Here is a 17,144-nt window from a genome sequence, read left to right as displayed (position 1 = left end):
CAACCCAGATCCAGGCATGGGGAAAGCAAGAGAATTCTGCCTCAGTGCCAGCAAAGAGATCCCTTTAATCCCCTTCTGATCAGTCACTTTCTTCCCATTACCACCTCTGGACCAAGATCTTGGGAAGCAGCTGCTGCAGCTACTGCTACTGCTACCAACCTGGAGCTAGGGGAAGACTATGCTCCTCTCTCACCCAGATCTGACAGATATTTCCTACTACCCTTCTAAGTTGTCCTTGAGAATTGTGAGTTGAGAAGTCTGGTAATTGCCATAGCTGCCAGAGATTCGGGCCAATTAATTCTGCTCCAGGTTTGCCAGGGCCCTGTGTGTGGTGGCACAGCCCATGCTGGATGGTGATGCTCTCTCAGACTGGTGCAGACTTTTCCTGTTGGCCTTCCTGTTGGTCTTGGGCTGGAAATTTGTTTTACTCTTTCATTTTTGGATTCTGGTGCTCTATAATTTGTTTAGAGTCAACTTTATAAAGTATTTGGAGGGGGTTGGGGGACAGCTCAAGGAAATCCCTACTTTTACTCTGCCATCTTGCTTGAACTTTGTTTTTGATGGAGTTAAACACTGCCCTTTACAGATGGATGAACTGTTCTACTGATAAACTCTGTGGAGTTCTCATTCTTCATTTACCAGCTTCTGAATTTCCCCACAATTTCATCAAGTCAGTCTTGATGTTTGCAAGTATTCTGGCCCAGAAGAATAAATGCAGTATTTTACACCAAATCTCTGAAAGCTGCCCATTCCTATTCTGCTCCACAATTGGCAACTATGTGTTGGCTCAACCTTTCCTCCAAGTTGGCAATGAACTCTTCCCACTCGGAGAAACACTTTAATTAAAGTGACACAAAATTATAAGCTTGTCCTCTTTTGGCACACTGATGAAAGGATCTTCATGTCTTCATAAACTTTTTCTTTGACCTGCTCAAGGAAGACCCAAACTCCCTACCACTAACACTACCTCCTTTCTGGGACCAAAAAAGGACCTGGAATGAAACTGAGTCTGATCCCTGTTTACTAAAGAGTATCTGTACCTGCTGCTTTATCAATTGCCTGTTACCACGTGACTTTGAGACAGGTAAACATAGTTAAATGGTGTGGTGATGTCTTTTGATTATCACATAAATTGTATTTAAATAAGGCTGAAATTGCAAGAAGTCATTGGTCTCATTCTCTTCCAGAGTCATCAAAGTCTAGTAGCAAGACAAAGCTAAGATAACTGGTGATGGTTGGGGATGCAGTGGATGACCTTGGTGTCTTCAATGTCAAAACAAGTACTAAGTACTCCATAATACTTACTTCAGCTGCTTTCATGACCATTGGAACAAATTGCTCTCATCCACCCATTTTGCCTAGGGAAGCAAGGGTGGATATACCTATGGCAGTCATTCCCTTAAAACACTGAAGGGTCTGAGATGCCTCAGTAACTCTCAATCTAGTTTTCCTATCTGCTGAAATGCTTTACCAGGGAGGAGCTGCTTCACATACTATAGCTCCTTGGAGCCACAGATAAGAGTTGAGTAAATCAAGTGGGCATAATAAGTGGAAAGCAGTCCTGAAAAGGACTCAGCAACTCTCACATCAGAGGTACTAATCTTCCCTGAACATACTCTACACCACATTGATAGGTATAGCACACAAAAGCAAAAATGATCCTTGCCTTTGAAGAGCTTAAATTCACTGTAGAATGACAGATACTGTATGAGATAGTTTTAAAAACTAAAACTCAGAGTTGGGAAAAAAAAACATGGCAAATATCTCTTGGCTTCTTGGCCACCATGACTTTAATCATCCAAAGTCACACACACAGGTCTATAATTAGGCAATATTGAAGAGACACTTGGTCTCTGGTATTTCTTCCACTACCAAACAAATTGGACAAATACATAATAAAATGTAAGATCATTAAGTACATAATCAAGGATTACACGAAGGAAACATTTTTTTTTGTAAGGACAAATTGTGTTTAGATCTGTGAACTCAATGATATAGATATCCCTCCAGATCTCAAACCATCCATGCCATTGCATCCTGTGTTACTCTTGTACATGCCTTTTCAATGATCTTTCAATGATCTTTCACAAAAACCAACATTCTGGGGGGAGGGGGCCTTCCTCTAGATAGGTTGTCTGTAAGTCAATCCCTGATGTAGCTTCTCAACCAGTCTACCTAATTTTCTGTTCATCCTTCTCTTCAATGATGTCACTTCTGACCAATTTCTTCAAAGATAACAACTACCATTTCTCTCTCCATTGTCCTTTTGGTAACATAAAATATTAATTTTGGGGTTTTAGTTGCAAGAATGAACTCTAAAACCTGCAATAGCTTTATTAGATAATATAACTATTAGTAAAGGGGAGAGTCAATAAAAGGTGTAACTCCCTTGTAAGTTTTCATGAGGTTACATTATATAGAATTCAGACAAGGATATATTGGTATTTGCCTGATTGTCCTCATTGTAGGCAGTAAGGAGTTTTCAGAGAAATGTTTGAAATATATATCAACAGGTAAGTATAATCTATAAATTCAATTAATTTGGGGGAACCAAAACACAAGCTTTGGGTGGACCCAAAACAACACCTGAATGGACCCAAACCAAACACTGAGTCAGATCTAAACATTCCGTGCAGCCATCTGACTTTTCTGGAGAATCTCTGAGGTCAGTTTAACCTCTACAGCAAGGATTGGGGCTAGACAATTCCTAACTATGTAAAACTAGGTTAAAAACTATTATTAAGTATTTCTCACACAATATCCATTTTTAGAGCTTTTGAAAGGCCCAACATTACCATAAGCAGAGGGTACAATTACAGAAGAAGAAAGCTCTGTTAAGATTTCAAAGAAAGTTCATTAAAATAAACTGACTCAATGGTCCTCCTCACTATCAACTCAACTAGAGTTTGATAGAGTTTCCTTAAGGGGCCAGACTGGGGACAAACTTTGCCAATGTCTCATAATCAAAGAGATCAATTTGAGTAGTTCTTATGGGATATGTCAGGAAAATTAAACTTACATGGAAACAAGCACATTGTAGCCATGAGTGTCACCAAAAAGTATAATTCCATGCTTCCTTCAATGTCAAAGAAGTTGAACAAACCTAGGTAAGCAGATTAATAATCTCATATATCCACTATGGAACCAAAATTCACTCGTCAGACTCTATAGGTAAACTCAATCAGGATGCAGATTAAAATACATTCAAAGGATTCACAGTATACTAACTGAGAGAGGGAGATTAATGTATCACCAAGAAAACCAAGAAAATTGAGCATTGAGAAAATCCTTCCTTATACAGTTAGCTAGGGGAACTGACAAATAACTAAATCATGTTGGCTTCTGCTTGAGGAATGATACTGAGCAGATAGGTGGTGCAAGACAGCAAGACTCATTTTCCTGAGTTTAAATCTGGTCTCAGACACTTACTAGCTGGACAAAGTCACTTAACCCTGTTTGCTTCAGTTCCATATCTGTAAAATCAGCTGGAGAAGGAAATAGTAAACCACTCCAGTGTCTTTGTCAAGAAAACCCCAAATGGGATCATGGAGAATTGTTCACAACTGAACAACAACAAAAACAGTGTATCTGAGAAATGTTAAACAGTTCTACTTGGAGGAGCATGAGAAACCTTTTCCAGAATTCCCAAGGGACGATATTACTAGAGATCAGACAGCTAATTGTGAAAGTTAAGGACCCAAGATGAAAGATGCTGATGAAATGGACATTGCGAAGGGTTACCAGGACCAAGGACTTTATATTGTTTAATATTGATGTTGTGTTATTGTGTTGATTTGGCTTCAGTTTTTCATGGTATTTATAGTTGCATGCAAGAAGGGCTTGTCCAAAATCCTTTTATTCATTATTTGAGGATCAGAATCATTCTTCCTGAAACTTTTAGCCAACTGAAAGCCTTCTTTCTTCCTTTCTTTCTTTCTGTCAGTTCTTTCATTCAGATTTTCCAAATTCCTATAGTTCTAAGCCTGTTATCTAAGCCTGTGTTGATTAATCACAATTATGCTAATTATACCAAATCATAATTTAGTTTTGGGAGAAACTTCAACCAAATCAAATATTAATTTATAGTCACACATACAAACAATCAAAATCTCAGTTTTCCCAAGGGTTGTTTACTAAGTTTTTAGAGTTCACTATTTTCAGTTACTTCACTTTTTAAAAACCTAATTAATTTATTTTTAGTTTTCAACATTCATTTCCACAAGATTTTGAGTTCTAAATCTCTCCCCTCCACCCACTCCCAAGACATCATGCATTCTGACTACCCCTTTCCCTATCTGTCCTCCCTTCTATCACACCTCTCTCCTCTCATTCCCTTCCCCTAAATTTTATTGTAAGGCAAGATAGATTTCTATACCCCATTGCCTGTATGTCTTATTTCCCAGTTGCAAATAAAAACAATTTTAAATATTCATTTAAAAAACTTTGAGATTCAAATTTCCTCCCTTCCTCCTTCCCCACCCATCCCCACTGAGAAGGCAAGCAATTCAATATAGGTTATACATGTGTAGTCATGCAAAACACTTCCATAACAGTTATGATGTGAAAGAATAATTATATTTCCCTCCATTCTATCCTGCCTCTCATTTATTCTATTCCCTCTTTTGATCCTGTCCCTCCTCAAAAGTGTTTACTTCTAATTACCCCCTCCTCTGATTTGCTCTCCCTTCTATCATTGCCCTCCACTCCCTATTTATCCCCTTCTCCCCTTTTTTCCTGTAGTGTAAGCTAGATTTTCATACCAAATTGAGTGTGCATGTTATTCATTCCTTAAGCCAAATTCAATGAGACTAAGGTTCATTCCTTTTCTCTCACCTCCTCCCTTCTCCCCTCCATTGAAAAAAACTTTTTCTTTTCTCTTTTATGTGAGAGATAATTTACCCTATTCTATTTCTTCCTTTGTCCTTCTCCCAATATATTCCTCTCTTACCCCTTAATTTAATCTTATTTTTTTGGTATCATCCCTTCCTATTCAACTCACCCTGTGCCTTTTGTCTAAATATATATGATCCCTCCCACTACCCAAATACTGAGAAAAGTCTAAGAGTTACAAATATTATCTTTCCATGTAGGAATGCAAATAGTTCAACTTTAGTAAGTCCCTTATGATTTCTCTTTCCTGTTTACCTTTTCATGATTTTTCTTGATTCCTGTGTTTGAAAGTCAAATTTTCTATTCAGCTCTGGTGTTTTCATCAAAAATGTTTGAAAGTCCCCTATATCATTGAATGATCATTTTCTCCCCTGAGGTATTATACTCAGTTTTGCTTGGTAGGTGATTCTTCATTTTAATTCTAACTCCTTTGACCTCTGGAATATCATATTCCAAGCCTTTCTATCCTTTAATGTAGAAACCACTAGATTTTGTGTTATCCTGACTATATTTCCACAATACTCAAATTGTTTCTTTCTGGCTGGTTGTAGTATTTTCTCCTTGACCTGGGAGCTCTGGATTCATTTGAGGATCTCTTTCAGGAGGTTATCAGTGAATTCATTCCATATCTATTTTACCCTCTGGTTCTAAAATATGAGGGAAGTTTTCCTTGATAATTTCTTGAAAGATTATGTCTAGGCTATTTTTTTGATCATGGCTTTCAGGTAGTCCAATAATTTTTAAATTATCTCTACTGGATCTATTTTCCCAGTCAGTAGGTTTTCCAATGAGATATTTCTCATTGTCTGCTATTTTTTCATTTCCTTTGGTTCTGTTTTATATTTTCTTGATTTTTTCATAAGCTCATTAGCTTTTATCTGCTCCAATCTAATCTTTAAGGAATTATTTTCTTCAGTGAGCTTTTGCACTTCATTTACCATCTGGCCAATTCTGTTTTTGAAGGCATTCTTCTCCTCATTGGCTTTTTGGATGTCTTTTGCCGTTTGGGTTAGTCTGTTTTTAAGGTGTTATTTTATTCAGCATTTTTTGGGGTCTCCTTTAGCAAGCAATTGACTTGGTCCTCATGATTTTCTTGCATCACTCTCATTTCTTTTCCCAATTTTTCCTCTACTCTTCTTACTTGATTTTTAAAATATTTGTTGAGTTCTTCCATGGCCTGAGACCATTTCATATTTTTCTTGGAGACTTTGGATATAGGAGCTTTGACTTTGTTGTCTTCTTCTGTTTGTATGTTTTGGTCTTCCTTGTCACCAAAATAAGATTCCATAGTCTGATTCGTTTTCTAGTTTTTGCACATTTACCCAGTCATTCACTTGACTTTTGAGCTCTTTGTCTAGGTAGTTCTCTGCTTCCAGTGGGGGTGGGGAGGGATGTACTGTCAGCTGCTTGATCCTCCCACAATCTGTGGACCTAGAGCTCACTGCTGCTGCCCTTGCTGCTGCTAAGGCTGCCACAGACTCCTGGAGCTGGGGCCCAACCACTCTACTCTTTCACACAGGTCCAACAGGTTTTTTCCACTGACCTTTCAATTTGTCCTTGACATTTTGGTGTTATGAAGTCTGGAAACCTCCACAGGTATCTGAGAGTCAGTTTCTCCTTCCTCCTTCCCCCAGGTCTACTCAGGTCCCATCTGCGTCAGTGTGACCCATCCTCTGCTCACAGCACAGAGTGATAGATGCTTTCTTTCAACTTTCCTGGCTGTCTTTGGCTGGAGATTTGCTTCACTCAGTCATTCTGTGAGTTTTGCAGCTCCAGAATTTGTTTAGAGTCATTTTTTACAGGTATTTGGCTGGCTTGGGGGAGAGCCCTCGCAAGTCTCTGCTTCTGCTCTGCTGTCTTGGCTCTGTCCCTGGTGAGTTCACTTTCAAAGATCCGTAGTGACAGTGTCAATACTAATCTGGATCCTTAGTTGTGTTTGACTTGAACTAGAGGGAACTCACCAGATTCTCTTCATGTCCAGTTTGATCCCGTACTGATCAGATTGGTCAGATGTTGCCTGTGTTCAATAGTAGATCACAGAATCTGACTTAGCTTCCATAATCTTGGAGAACCTTCAGGTTTACTCAGTGCAATCATCAGAGACTCCCATCACTACCATCATAATTGTCAATCATGAGAATGAACCCATAAACCTGAAATCATTTTTGAAATAATATTATTAGGGCACTTGATAAAGGAGAGAACTAGAAAAAATTGTGACTCCCTCCTAAGTCTTTGTTAGGCCACATTATATAAAGTTCAGATGAGGAAGTATGGACCTGATTGGTCTCACTATAGGCAATAGGTAGTTTCCAGAGAAGAGTAGTTTGAGATATATGTTAGGAGGTAAGTATAAATGTTCTTTTTAATTTGGGGAACTCAAAACACAAGTTTTGGATTGTGATAGAAAGTACGCTGACATACACAGGAGGGTCTACTAGCACAGGTTCTTAGATCTGCTTTTCTGAAAAGAAAGGCAACTTTTGAGGGGTCAACAATCACTTTAATCAAGCTTATGTATCATTCACTTAGCTCAGGGAAAACAGTCAGCACCTGAACTTCAGAGAAAACACAGAGAAATCAAAATCAATAGACATGTTTCCAACTGTCTGACATAAGAAATACATACATCATAGATCAACAGGCAGACCCAACTGCTTGACCATTACATATATACATAGTTACCAGAGGGGGAAGCATCAACATCTGAGTTCTCAAAGCCAGAGGTCTCCTTAGTGGCTGCCCAAAGTCTCATTTGGCCAAACAAAACACTTCCAATCAGTAAGCCCCAAGGTAAAACCTCACCTCAGAGTCTTTACACCCTTTTTAGAGCCAGAGGGCATCACAACCCTTGAGAACCAGTACCTCATTAACAAAAAGTATGGGCCTTCCAACAAATCTCAGGCCCATTAATGGGTGGAAGAGACCTTCTTTAATCACATTTTCAATCAGAAGCTCTTCATTATGCTAAAACAGAAACAGCAAAAGATCCTACTTTGCTTGCCATTACATGGATGTTCTCAAAATAAGACCTGAGTGGATCCAAAACAAACATGGAATGGAATCTAAACATTTCTTATAGACGTCTGTCTTCGCTGGAGCATCTCTGAGGTCATCTTTACAGTAATGTTTTGTTAGGTAATTTCAGTGTCATCTGAAGCCAGGTTCAAATAATAGTAGTAAAAGATAAATAATAAGTTATTTTTGTTCCACAGGACACTGTGGACTCACTACCATATAACATCATCAGTGGATAGATGGTGAACTTGAAGTGAGAAAGATTTGAGTACCAATTCTGACTCAGACACCTATTAGCAGTATGGCCTATGGCAGTTGTGGAAAAAGTTTATTATATGATATTGTTCAGATACAATATATTTATGTTATGTGCATAAATATATGTATATATACTTAAATTATGCTATGTATATACACAAATAAATGTATAGACATAAATATATATGAACAACATATTATGTTGTTGAGAAAATCTTGTTCATCATTAACATTGTTTGAACCTAGCTTTATGTGACTAGAAATTGTCTAATCCAAAACCTCATTGTAGATGTCAGAGTGACCTCAGAGATGCTCTAGGGAAGCCAGATAAACTGTGCTTAGGTCCCACCCAGGGTCTTCTCAGGTCTTGTCTTGGATTCATCCAAAGCTTGTATTTACATTCCCTAAATTTGAATGTTTATATTTATCTGCTGATATACAGCTCAAAATGCCTACTATCTACATGAAGCCAATCAGAACCTGACCACCATAGGATCAGATTGGACACAGAAAAAACATAGTGAGTCTCTTAAGGATCAGGTTGAACGTAGTCATGGCCCTGGATTAGTAGAATTAGGATTGAGAATTCTGGATGCCCAGAAAACTAAGGGGTTATGTTTGACTTTAGCCCAGAGAAAGACTCAGGCAGATTAAAGTTAGCCTAGGATTTCCTAATCCACAAATAAATAATCTCCTTAACTTGAATAATTGATATAAGCATGTACAACAAACTGGTTAAAATCAAGCTGATCCTTGGATAAAGTTTTCTTTCTTTCTCTTCCTATATTTCTCTTCAACCTTCCTGAAATTCCTGGTCTGAGACTCGCTGGTAGCCACTCTGATATCCTGGTGAGCATGGCATTATGACACAGGGCTCAAAAGTCAGGGCTTCTAGTTAAACATCAAGACTTACCAGGAAAGGACAAGATTCCTTTATCAGCTATCTGTGTCTCATCTTGTCTGGTGTGACTTTGATGAATCACCTTTATGCTCATTCACTTGAGAAGAGCCTAGATTAGTGAGGGAAGTGTATTTGGCAGGCAATGAGGTGAACTTTGATGGTGACTTCCACTTTAGAAGTTCTCTAGTGCACACAAGGTTAATTATCTTGCAGATTTCCAAAGGGGAACACAGTTATAAAGACTGATATAAAGAAGCATAGAAAGGAGGGTGGAGAAGACTATACTGATTATTAACTTTTTCAATAGCTCTCTTAGATATTTGTAATATAATAAGCAAGGACTTAATCACCTGACATTTTGATTAAATTGTCAATGAAAGATAAGGAGAAAAAACTGGGAGATTCTTTTTGTCTGTTTTCACAACCTTGACCAGGTTGGAGATTATGGAGAAAAAGATAGACAAGAAAAGAAAGGAAATCTTTCTCCTGATTTGTAGAAATTTATGGCATCATAAACTAATTAGAGATTAAATTTGTAACTGAAATGTAACATCTTTATTGTAAATTTCTAAATTATCATTTAAAGATTTTTATAACTGCTAAAAAATAGCTAAGTGGACTCTAAGTGGATTTCAAAGGTTTGCAGGTAGAACTAAAATTATGAGCAATCAGCACATGCTTCTTTTACTCTTTCCTCTCCCTGGAGAATGTGAGATTTGCTGTTTTAATGTACAAGAAGAAGGTAATTTCACTGACTAGAGAATAAACAGACCTGAAGCTAGTTTCAAATGATTCAGTAGAATTTAATTGTTCAAGTAAATAGCTCTAGTAGCTAAATCTTAAAACTATTCCTTTTGAGAAGTAAAACCTTAGCAGTTAATTGGTATTATCTAAGGAAATATGTAGAGGAGAGAGTCAATGGAGTGTTAGCAGGGAATCTGATTGAGAAAAAAAGATAAGTTTTTGTTGTTGTTAACTTGTTTTTCAGTTATACCCCTCCTTTTTTGGGTGGGGGAGCTGGTTCTTGGCAAAGATACTGGATTGGTTTGTCATTTCCTTCTCCAACTCGTCTTACAGATGCAAGAACTGAGGCAAACAGCATTAACTGGATTGATCTGAGACACAGAGCTAAAAAGTGTTTGAGGTCGGATTTAAACTCAAGTCTTCCTAACTCTTGGCCTATGATTCTATTCATTGCCCCTTGAGAAAAGCAGTGAGAGCAAAATGTAGTGTTGAATCAAAGTATAAAAAGAAGGATGGAGTTTTGAAATCAAAGTGCACTGAGAAGAGGGGAAAGGAACCTGCAAGACAGACTGAAGCAAGTAGAGATAAGAAGAGAAAAGATGGAACTTTATAAAAAAGTGGAGTCCCTTTACACTGACTATGTGAGTAGAGGGTAATGTGAAGTAAGGGTATGGGACTTTGGAAAAAGAGATTTGAGGAAAGTTTTTATTTCATTGAGATAAGGAGAATAGAAACTTTCTGGAGAACTGTTAGCAATTTCAGACAGATATTCTATCATGTTATAGCTTTTACCAAATAGAAACTATAGAAATAAATTTGCAGCATGGAATTGTTTGAGTAGAGCATACTAAAATTCTGTCTCTGAAGGATCACTAGAAGAGGTGCCTGTATCTTTAGATACATGGTCTCCAAAAGAGGAGGATGAGAATGTGAAATTGCCACCAGAGTTGTTGTGAGGGTTAAATGACATAATGTGTCAAGTACTTTATAAGCTTTAAAATTCTATGTAAATATTAGTTATTATCAGAAAAATTTATATAAACACATTAATGCTTAGTTTGAGAAATAAGTTTAGGGTTTCTAAACCTTACTAGTAAGTCGGGTTACTACTTACCTTACCAATCCATACCCACAGTAAGACAGAGGGCCACCAAAGATGGAAGGTGAGTTGTCTTGACTTCTTATGATCTCAGGTATGAGTCTTTTGTGATATTTTGCATTGTTTATTAAATTAGTATTAAATGTTTTCTTAACCTGAGTATCTGTATGGGAGCTAAGCATCCTTAGAAAGACATGAGCAAAATACTATATTCCCAACCCCTAGATGGAGAAAATGAACCAAAGAGAAGTTTGTCAGAAATCTCCAAAGTCTATCTTGGTCTATTTGAGCCTAGAATTATAGTAACGGACCACAAGGTTATAGTAAAAACTCCTAACATTACTTAAGTGACACATTTTAGCATCTCATGGATTTACATCTTTTTTACAGTAACCTCATCTAGCTCCATTCACCTCTGACTTCTTCCATCATCTCCAGTATTTATTTATACATGTATTTCTGCAGCTAGAACAGTACATCTATATATTTCTGTGTTTAGGTTGACATATTCTTATGCATTCCTATTTCTGTTTTCACTGTCTTCCAGTGGATTGACTACTTCTTAAAGATACCTTCTCCTTCACAGAATTACAAAATCTGAGAGTCAGAAGGAATCTTATCAGTCATCTAGTCCAGCCCATATCTTGAAGGAATTCCCAATAAAACATATTTGACAAATTGCTTGACAAGCCTCTGCCTGAAGACCTTGAAGGAAAGTGAATCTGTCACATCTCTAGGCAGCCCATTTCACTTTTTTTAATTTTTAGGAAAAAATTTTTTTGCTGACATCAAATGTTGATTTGCTTCTTTACAAATTCTACTCAACCTTGGTTCATCCCTCTGGGGCTAAACCAAACAAATCTACTTCATCATCCTCATGAAGGGTTGTCAACCCTTCAAATACTTTAAGACCAGAATCTATTATTTTCCAGGTTAAGTTTGTCAAGCAATCCTCATATGACATGCTCTCAAGCCCCTTCACTAACCTGATTACTCTCCTTTGGATTCTCTCCAGCTTCTCAGTGTCCTTCTTAAACAATAGGACATAGAATCAAACACAACCTTTCAGTTTGCAGACAGAAATAGAATGAGATGCTTTATCAAAAACTTTGGTGAAATCTAGATAAACTATGTTAATATTATTCAACTCATCTGCAAGTTTAGAACTCTTGTCCAAGAAGAAAATGACAATCTGGCATCACTTCTTGATGAAGCCATGATGACTATTTAAAATCAACTGCCCTTTAGAGATGTTCACCAGCCACTTTTTTAATGATTGGCTGTAGATTGGTTTAATGATTTGTTCTTTTTCCAGGATTTGAAGTCAAGTCTGCTGGCTTATAGATTACAGACTCTTTCTTCTGTTGTTTTGTTTTTTTTTTTAATTAGAGCATTTTCCCTTCTTTAGTATTGTGGAACATCTCTCATTTTCTATAATCTTTCAACTCACTGATCACAAATAAATAATCACATCTCCCAGTTCTTTCAAGACTCAAGGATGTAGGTATTCTGGGCTAGGAGATTTTAATTCATTAAGGTGCTCTATTACTTATCTTGAGTATCAACTCCAGTCATTTTTGTTCTCTCATTTCCAGGATCAAGGTCATTCCTCTTCAAAAACAAAGTAATAAATAAATAGCTCTTCCTTTTCTCTGTTGTCAGCTATCATTATACATCATTACACTTCATTTTTACAGTTCCTCCTAACACTGTTTTGTACAAAGCAACTGTTCAATGAACGTTACCGTGTCAATTGGCTAAATGACTGATTGATTACAATCTTTTTGAGAACTCATTAAGTTGGATCCAGCCTACATAAGTCTCCTCACTTTATGTACAGTAACAAGTCATTTGTGCATAAACATACACCCATATCAGATATAGCAATAAACCTTTTTGAGCAAATGCCTATGGAATGTTCACATGTTAACAATAAACTTGCCCTAGTCTATAATGAAAGGATTCAGTAATATACAAAATATGTCATTTTCTATTGCATTTGTACTTGATTTCAATTAATGAAAAGCTAAAACTTCACATATCTTTGGATATTCTGGGAAGAAGGGACCATGGATCCTCTCCTTGTGGAATAGAAGTGATGACCTAATACTGCTACTGCTTTGTCTTCTTCCTTCCTTCCTTCCTTCCTTCCTTCCGTCCTTCCTTCCTTCCTTCTTTCCTTTATGTCGACAAATCTCAGAAACTTCTTTAAATTTCAATGGCAGAATTTAATAACTATAATAATAGCTGTGCATATTACATCCACTTTATAGGTAATAAAATACTTTCCTCACAATAATTCCCATTTTACATATCAGTAAACAGTTTCCAATATTTCCAAAACATCTATAATAAAAAAGAAATGAATAGAAGCGCCATCCTTCTATCTAAAATTTTAAGTTTTAATGAAAGGAACAATTAGCTAATTTGAACTTTATCATTAGTTACATGTGACCTTGCATAAGTCACTTCACCTCTTTGGGTTTTTGTTCCTTAACATTTAGCTCATTCACCATGCTTTTCTACCTCCACCCCAGTGAGATTTACTTTCTCATGCTAACAAAGCCTCCACCCTTACAGTCTCCTTCTCCATTGGTAAGCTTCTTCCCTGGAAGCTTCTACATTAGCTGGGTTCACTTCTAACCCTACTTAATCCATAATTCTCCACACTACCATCTCTTCTCCTTTTCAGTTCCCTCTTATATCTTCCCATATTAGCATACGATGGCAGGGCAGTAACTCTTTGAGGGACAATACCTTTTTGTTTTTATTTATATTCCAAGGGCTTAGTACATAGTTAAGTGCATAATAAATGCTTCACTTTTATCTTTTAAAATAAAGAGATTTATAAGACTGAAAGCTGGAAGAAATCTTTGAGGACATCTAGTTGTAGAAACTGAAACTTACAAAGTTGTTGACCTGTGATTACAAAAATAGTAAGTAGCAGAGCTCCATCAGACATTAATATGCTGTATACTTGGGATTTCAGCTCAGATAGTGTGCCTCCACATCTGGTCATCATTTCTACTGAGGAATCTTTCAGCTCTCCCATTCTTTAATTCTATAAAAAATTATCTTCCCAATAGAGCCGTGATTTTAGTAAATATTTGATTGATCCCTTGTTCTATTATTAAAAGATTTAACTGCAATCCTTTAGCATCTGCTATATTCTGAGTAGACATCATGTTGATGCAATTGGAGCCTGAGAGGTTTACAATAGTGAATGCTTTTGGTTTATTATGGCCTTTTCAAAAGTATGCTTGCCCTAAATAAGCTGACAAGTAATGTACTTCAATTTTCTATTCATATGTGGTAGAATGGATCAGCATGCTAGATTACACCAGTACTGGCCTGCCACCTAGCGTTTATTTTTAAGAGAAACTCTAGAAATAGCTGCTTTGTGGAGACCCTGAAATCTAGGGTGCAAGGAAGGTGATCAGTGAGCTCAGGGTCCCCTCCTCCCCAGATTCCTCAGGCTCCCAGGCAGCCTCTTCTTTCCTGTCACAGGAAACACCCAGATTAATTCATATGAAATACAGTGTTAATACAGTGAAATGGAATACCTTCATTTTAAAAGTGAGCTTCAGGGAAATTACAATGATCCATACAATGGAATGGATCACTACTGGGGGCTTTGGGACATCTGTGGAAGATATTTGAGAAAAGAGGGTCTTTACTTTGTGCAATGTAGATGAGCATCTATATGGCCTCTCACATATAATTCTAGAAGGTACAGTAGCTTCTAATAAACTCCCTGAGGGCAAGTACTGGTTTATATCTCTTTTTGTATTCCCAGTGGAGCAGGTGTCACACAGTGAATGCTTAATAAGTGTTTATTGATTAAGCAATTGATTGATAATGTCTTTGAGACTCACATTCTAGAACACTTTCCTATTAAGAAATTTTACCTATTCTTGGTTACCAGGTTGCCCTCTCATACACCATTTCAGGCTACAGAAAAGTTAAATGGTTATAATAAAAGTTCAGAGATTTGGAGCTGGAAGGGAGTTTGGAACTCATCCAACTTCTCCATTTTATTGAGAGGGGATTGAAGTCTAGAGAGGCTAAGTGACTTGCCCATGAAAAGGATACTGACTTATAGTTCTGATATCAGGATCAGTTCTGAGGTTTCCATGCTTTTAAGTGTGGATTTTAAAGATGATTCTTTGTTTAGGCTTGTAGAGAACACAGTGGATTGAGTAGAAGGTCTGTAATCACAAAGACCTGAGTTCAAAAATTATCTCAGACATTTACTAGCTGGGTGACTTTGGACACGTATTTCCAGTGTTTCACTTAATTGATGTCTGAATCAATTGTCTCCATTATAAAATTAAGGATAACAACAGCACCTAATTCTCAGGGTTATTATGAGGATCAAATGAGATAATATGTATAAATAGTTAACAATGCTTGTTCCCTTTCCAGTTTTCCTTTTAGTTGTGGAGTAATGATGAATAAGTGTTTTCTTCTAGTCAGAGAAAGCCTTGCTTTAATCATTTAACAAGCATTTATTAAGCTCCCACTACGGGCAAGGTACTATGCTATGGCCTGGGCATTTAAAAAAAAAGGAAAGAAATAGTTCCTACCTTCAAAGAACTTCTGTTTTTCAATGGAGAAAATTTATGTAATATAAGTATTTATGTATAAGTACATAAAATCTATATATGAATTACGTATAAAGGTAATGAGTGGTCAAGGGAGCACTAGCAGCTGGAAGAGAACAAGAAGAGCTCTCGAAGGAGTTTGCATTCAATGTGTACTTGGAAGGAAACAAAGAAATCTAAGTCTGTCTACCTGCCTCTCAGTCTCCTTTGCTTGATCTTTATCAATATCATACTCACTAACCATAGTTATTACCTCCCCCACTTACCTCCATGTTCTGTGCTAGACCCTCTTCTCCTTCTATATCAGAAGTTCTTAGCATTTGTGCTTGTGTCATGGACACTAGCAGAATGGAGAAGCATATTCCCTTGTCGGTACTTACTTTCCTCTGAAACTGCAACCATCCTGTTGTAGATGCTCATTACTTCATGTCTGGACTATGGCAATAGCCCCCCAGATTGGTGTCTCTCAGTCCAGTCCATCTTCTAATCAGCTGTCAAATTAATCTTTCTAAAGCACAGATCTGACCATGTTATCCCATTATTCAGCAAACTCTAGTACTTCCAGCATCAAATATAAATTCCACTCTTTGGCATTCAAAGCCTGGAATTCTCTCCCTCCTTATGCCTCCTATCTTTTCTGATTTCCTTTAAACTCCAGCTAAAATCCCATATAATACAAGAAGTCTTTCCTGATCCCTCTATGGATGACCTCAAATTTATCCTCTATATATCTTGTTTGTACCATGGGAAACAAGAGTTATGTTTCCACAGGGCCAAAACTCCCAGTTTTGAGTGGTGACAGTAAATCAGAGTTGTGACCTAGCATGGTAAGGTAAAAAAGGTCAGAAACTTGTAAGAGATAGCAGCGGGTTAAGTGTCCATCAAGGTTGTCAGTCCCTAAGGTTACTGAATAAGACAGATAAGAAAGGTAGCAAACTGCAGGTGGCCCTGACCAATCAGAAGATAAGAACTGGTCCAACTTAAACCAACTGAGATCACTGACAGAGCAACCCAAAATTTCAGCTGCACTTGCTTATTGAACCTCATGCATGTAAGCAGACACACATCGCATAAAATTATCCCTCCATTTTCTGATCATGGGTTCCATGTTGAAAGAGTTTGTGACCCAAAGGAGAATGGACCAATCTGTTCTCTGATGGGAGAATCTGTCCTGAACTAACATTATGAGAATGTCCTTGCTTCTGTATTCAGTGCTCTCTCCCTGCCTAAAAAGGGACTGAGCCTACTTGGGCCAAAGTGTTCAGTTCCTCTGAACGGTAATACTTTTTCTTTGATATCTTTTTGTGTGCCAAACGTGTTTCCAACAGTACATAGTTGCTTGCTTGTTTTCTCTCTCATTACATTATAAGTTCTTTGAGAGCAAGGTCTGTCTTTTGCTTTTCTTTGCAAATTCATTGCTTAGCTAGTGCATAATGGTCACTTAAGACATTTTTATCAATTAACTGACTGACTTGTTTTAATTATTCACAAGTGAAAGATAATAAGAATTAGTGAAAATAAAGATGCAATTTTCTTTAAAGTAGGTCTCTGCTTCTAGGGGGGAGGGAGTACTGTCTCAAGCTTCACAGGTTTTATGCAGCTGTTTTCAGAGATACTTCTAGTTACATAT

Source organism: Notamacropus eugenii, chromosome 1, assembly GCF_028372415.1.
Source record: "Notamacropus eugenii isolate mMacEug1 chromosome 1, mMacEug1.pri_v2, whole genome shotgun sequence".
NCBI classification, from domain to species: Eukaryota; Metazoa; Chordata; class Mammalia; order Diprotodontia; family Macropodidae; genus Notamacropus; species Notamacropus eugenii.
This window is presented reverse-complemented; position numbering follows the sequence as displayed.